Here is a 5,903-nt window from a genome sequence, read left to right on the forward strand (position 1 = left end):
GCCAGGGGTGACCCCCGACACGTGGGAGCGGCCAGGGGTGACCCCCGACACGTGGGAGCAGCCAGGGGTGCGAGCAGCCAGGGGTGCGTTTGCCCCCCAGGGAGAGACGAACGGGGCTCTGTTCTTCCCATCTGTGTCCCGGGAACGTTCTTCCCCAAAATGCAGCGCGCTCTGGACTGAGCGTGGCCGCGTGGTCCACGGGGACTGCGGCTCCGCCCCGGACACCCGCGCCTGACCTGACGGTCTTCATTATTGGGGTCGCTGAGGCCGGGGAGGGAGCGGGCCGCGATATATTGCCACCGTGGTGGAGGACATGGTGTCAGAGAGGCCTCCTCAGCCTCGTGGTTCCCTTTTAAGAAGCCCTCCAGAATGAAAGGGGCTTTCAGGGGAACATGAACCATATGGCGGGAGAGAGACAGAAGCCGCCTTGATGAATGCCCGCCATCATCAGCCATGCAAATCACCTTCACTTATTAAGCGAAAGTGTTTCATAGCCTAACGAAGGCTTCTGCGCCGATGTGGTTACTCGGAGAAAGCGTGGACTCCTGCCCTCTCTGCACGTGGAGAATGAGCAGCAGTAGAAAGAAACCCTCATTTGCTGTAATTCCTCCCTGCCCGGGACACTTTTCTCGGCTTCTCCTTCCCAGCAGGTGACAATTAACCTTTTCAGCGCCAGGAGTGATTCTCAGCACCCTCCAGCTGTGCAGGGGCGGTGGGGTCAGACAGACAGGGAAGTTCTCTTTCGTTTCCACTGCACAGAACAGTTCTGAGAAACTGGACTGCAGAGGAGGTGTTTTCAACCAGCGGCTGGGGACACGGTGGACTTGGGCAGATGTGGCCGCTCGCACCCCACCAAAGTCTTTTCAAATGCCAAGCACCCCCATCCGCATGGCACGGACCCCAGCGCAAATCAAAGCCTGCCGGAAATGAAAGCAGACACCGAAGAAAAGCCCGTTCCTCCCGAAATGCTGGGCTTCTCTGTGATCTGTGGACAAGTAGGCTTTATGGACGTGGTGACTCTGGGAGGTCGTACTGGCGGGGGTGACTTAGGGGTCCCCCTGTTTCGGGCTCTGCTGGCACGTGGGGCCGCCTGGCAGCAGAGGGCTGGGGTGCAGGGGACTCTGGGGTGTCTGTGCTCCCACCTGGACAGCAGGGGCTTCTGACATCTCTGTCCTGTGGACCCCCTGGGGGCAGCGGGAGCCACTGGCCATAGGCTGCGGCGGCCTGGTGGGGATCGCCTCTATGCATACCCCTTTGAGGCCCCGGTGGGAGCACCTCTGTCTAGCTGCACCCCCTTACTGCCAGGAAGACCCCTTTGTGTTTCTCTTGGCCTCCATCTGGGTCTGTCCACCCACGCACATCTGGCATTTGGGTGAAGACAGGAAAGAACCAGAAAGGGTACAAAGCGGCTCCAAGCGGACCATTAACTCAGGGCTGGGCGCCCCACTTTGATGCCACCTGGAGAAGACCACGGCCGGACACTACCTGTGGCCAGGCGAAGCCCCGTGTACAGCCATTCACCCTGCAAGCACGTGGCTGGCGTCACTCTGCTCCATTGCTTGGGCCGAGAGGACACAGCTGTCACCTGCCAGGTGAGCAAAGAGCTGCAGGGACTGGATTCGTCACCGCGGAGCGCTTTGTTTGAGGTTTTCTTTATACTTTTTAATATTGCACTTTAAAATAACAAGCTTCAGGCCCTCCCTGGTGGCGCAGCGGGTTAGGACGCAGCCCTGCGAGCCGGACGCAGCTGCTTCAGTGCGAGTTCGATCCCCGGCCCTGGAGGGGACCCCCAGGGTGCGGCAGACCCCTCCTGTCTCCCCGCTGCTCCCCTCAGCAGTAGACTTCATCGATCTGCCTGTTCTGCTCCCCACTCTCTCTCTGGGGAGTCCTCTCACCCCCTGTACCTCTGGCCTGTACCCCAAATCTTAAAAGCATCCCAAAGCTGTTGTTTTAGGTTTACTGCGAAGTTCGTATAGTGAACGCACACCTGGCCCACCCCAGCGCCGCAGCATTACGTCGGTCTGATACTTGTTCCCGTAAATGAACCAACTCGCCTACACTCGTTATTACAACCCTCACTTTTCTACCTTCTCTTAACTTTCCACCTGGTGTCATTCTTCCCAGAGCCCCAACTAGCCTGTGTCCCCCTTCCTTATGCGGGAGAAAGTCTGTGATGGTTTCTCTGACTTTCCACGCTTTCTGGATGACTTTGCGCATTTCGAGGAGGTCAGGTGCACTGAAGATTAGTCTCTCTTGGGGTTTGTCTGATGGGGTGCTCACGATTAGGCTGACGGGGTGGGAATCGGGGAAGGACTAGAGGGGTCAAGTGTGTTTTGTGGGGTTCTATGGAGGACCTGCATCAATGTGACGTATCACCCAGGTGCGGACCTTAATTAACCACCTGCTAAGGTGTTTCTGCTCCACGATCCTCCATCCCCTGTATCCAGGTGCTTCTGTGGAGATTGGGGGCAGAGACCCAATCAGGAGCCCCCTAGGCTTCTTGGTCCTGGGGGAGGGGTCCCTGCTTCTGAGACCTCCTCAGAGGAAACGGCTTCTTTCTAATGACCACTGCAGGCATCTGGCATGAAATATTGATGAAATACACACGCTTCTGCATCCAGAACAGAACACGGTCAGGCCCCATCATCCCCACAGGACGGTTTGTCCACCCGTCATGGAGCTATGAGCCTGTGTGTGGGGACAGTAAGTGTTGGGCATGTGTCCAGGGAAGCTGTTAGAGCTGCTGGCCTGGAATGGCCTGAGGGTTCGTCTGGCTCAGTGGCTATGAAAACCTCATGGGTGGGTTTAAGAACAGGTGCCAGGACTGATGAAATGAAAAGATCCAGAGTCTACATCAGCTCATCTACCTTTTCCTAGATTCACGTGTCGGGGCAAAAACCCATCACTATTATTTTACACAAGAAGGGATACTTTGATACATTAGTTAAGGCAGATATCAAGAGTTATGGAGTCAAGCGCTTTGGTAGACTGAGGATCGTAGACCAGGCTTCTGAACTAGACTTTGAATGATGACTTCTTTTTTTTTAATTTATTCATTTATGCATACAGAACTGGGGTACAGGCCAGAGGCACAGAGGTGGTGAGTGGATTCACCAGAGACAGAGTGGGGAGCAGAACAGGCAGATGGACGAAGTCCACTGCTGAGGGGAGCAGCGGGCGGGCCAGGAGAGGTCTGCCACGCCCTGTGGTCACCTCCGGGGCTGGTGGGGATCGAACTCATGCAGAAGTGGCTTTAGCTTCTTAGTGCTGTGCTTCAACCCACCGCACCATGTGAGGGCCCGATGACTTCTTTTTAACACCAGAAAAATAGAAAACTTAAAAATCAATTATCTATCTCCTCCAATCCCATTTTCATCTCCTCTGATGTGGAATTGCTCGAATTGTCTGTACCCTCAAGTTTATTTCTGTGGTGTCAGTCGTGACAGACAAGAACTGGAAAGAACCCAGTGTTCATCAATGAATGAATGGATAAAAAAAGAAAGATGTGTTACAGGGGAGTATTACTCAGCCATGAAAAAGGCAGCCATCCACCACTGGCAACAACACAGCAGATGTGAACATAGCTATGCCAGAGTAAGTCAGGTAGAGACAGGTGCTCTGTGATATCACTTATGAGCAGAATATTAAAAAACACAAGAGTCGTGGAGGATAGGGACAGTCAGCCCACAATGACCAGCTTCCTGCCGGCCACAGACCTGTCCCAGCTGGGGCTGAGCAAAGCTGGGAGAAGCGAGAGAGGAGGGCTGCCTGCTGGTGGCCACTTCTGCTGGCTACCTGGCCTCTCTCACCCTGTTCTTCCTGGGTCACTGCAAGGTAGCAGAGGTGGGAAAGGAGAAGTAATAGAACACCTGTCACCTAGAACAAGCCCAGGATAAGGTGGGGCCCGACTCTCATGCTGGAAGTCAAGCCTTGGAGAGGCACAGCCAGGGTGAAGGTGAACCGACCGGGCTGTGATTCCTGAGCGCCTTTGGTTCATTCTGGAATGTTCCAGCTTGTCCATGATTGCAAAGAGTAGACACACTGACTAAATAGACTTCAGGATTTCTGCCCAGGCCCCTCCCACCCACAGAATCACACAGATGGGGAGGAGACATAAATCCAGGACAGGAAGAAAACCAGGGGGTTGGGCTGGGCCTCATTCATCTGTTTCCACTGGATTTTAGCGAGGGATGAAAGGACTCAAAGAGTGAGTGCAAATGACAGCATGAGGAATTAATTTCAAGACCATGGATGGCATGGTAGGAAGGGAGGGCAGGAGGGAGCCAGATCCCTGTTCGAGGAGGCCAGGGCCCACACCCGGGGTACCTTTGCTCATCCTCAGTGCTCTTGTCTTCTCCAGGACATCTTACCTGATGGCCTTCATCTATCCTCATGGGCCATTCAGCTCCCATAATTTAATAATAATTCCTCACAGTATCTATGTTTACATAGACATAATGGCATCGTATGAATAAATCCTGTTGATCTATTAGTGGGGCATTTCTAGCTGCAATTATTAATTGGTATATGAATTGCCCCATCCCCCAATGCCCCCCCAAATCCTCCCCCCCACACACACACATAAGCAGAATCTTCTCGCAGAATCTCTTCTAGATTGAAACGCAGTTCTGGGTCTTTCCCGTGTCTCTTTTCTTTCACATTTTCTTCTTCTTCTTTTTTTTTAAGGATTTATTTATGCGTCCAGAACTGGGGTACAGCCCAGAGGGGCAGGGGCAGCGAGGGGGTTCACCAGAGACAGAGTGGGGAGCAGAGCAGGCAGATGGACGAAGCCCACTGCTGAGGGGAGCAGCGGGGAGACAGGAGGGGTCTGCCCGCCCTGGGAGTCACCTCCCGGGCCGGGAATCGAACTTGTTAAGACATCATTACACACTTAAATTTAGCTTTTGGGGAAAACAGCACAATATTAAACTTAAAAGTGGATTGTAATCTGCATTCCAATATTTGAAATGAAATCATATCAAAAAAGGTAAGCTCTAAAATTGAGAAATACTTACTGTGCAGCATACTATGGATGTTGTGGATAGAGCTATAGATCTGCAAACCAGAGTTGCCATATCGTGTTCAAAAAAGTGAATCTGCATAACAGTAAATACTGTGTTTTTCACACATCATCTTATATTCGTGTCCCACACTAGTTTCACATCTTCCCATGTTTTTTTTTTTTTTTTTCCCAAGATCCCCCACAATGGAAGCCCCTCAGCCCCGGGTGAGGTGGGCACCCCGGGGCTCCTTGGTGTTCGTGGCTAAGCTGCGTGGGGCCGCAGGGATCAGAGCCCAGCACCTTGGTTTTCTCACGGGCTTCAGGGGAGCCCTGTAATTGTGCAGGGAAACTGAGCCCGGGGCGTGGACTGTGCTCGCAGGACATCGGGGTCCCGCACCCTGGCGCGTGTCTGGAAGGACCCGGGTCCGCGGAGGAGGGACAGTGGCCACTCCCGGGCCAGTGCGACCGGCCCGTCCCCTATCTCTGCTCCGCCTCCATTGTGCACCTGTCACAGGCTGTTCACACAGTCCGAGGGAGCCTCTCGCTCGCGCGCAGCTGCTTCCTCCAGGCTCCCATCTGCTGCCTTCCCAGGTCTTTGTGCGCATTTAACTGTGGCCTGCCGGGAGTCTGCAAGGACGGGCTGGGGACGGTGCTGGGGAGACAATTCCCTCGGGGCCGCTTGTCGGTTCAGTTCATCTGAAAGGGATTATCGCAGTGAGTCACTGGTGAGCCCGAAACTTGCAAATGGAGCAATGACACAGACACCGGCTCAGACGTGAGCGCGCACTCCATTTCCACGTGCACCTCGATATCAGTGCACCTCGATATCAGTGCACCTCCATTTCCACGTGCACCTCCATTTCCACACGCACCTCCATTTCCATGTGCACCTCAATATCCA

The sequence above is a fragment of the Condylura cristata genome, unplaced genomic scaffold (assembly GCF_000260355.1).
Source record: "Condylura cristata isolate star-nosed mole 26May11 unplaced genomic scaffold, ConCri1.0 scaffold00050, whole genome shotgun sequence".
Lineage (NCBI taxonomy): Eukaryota > Metazoa > Chordata > Mammalia > Eulipotyphla > Talpidae > Condylura > Condylura cristata.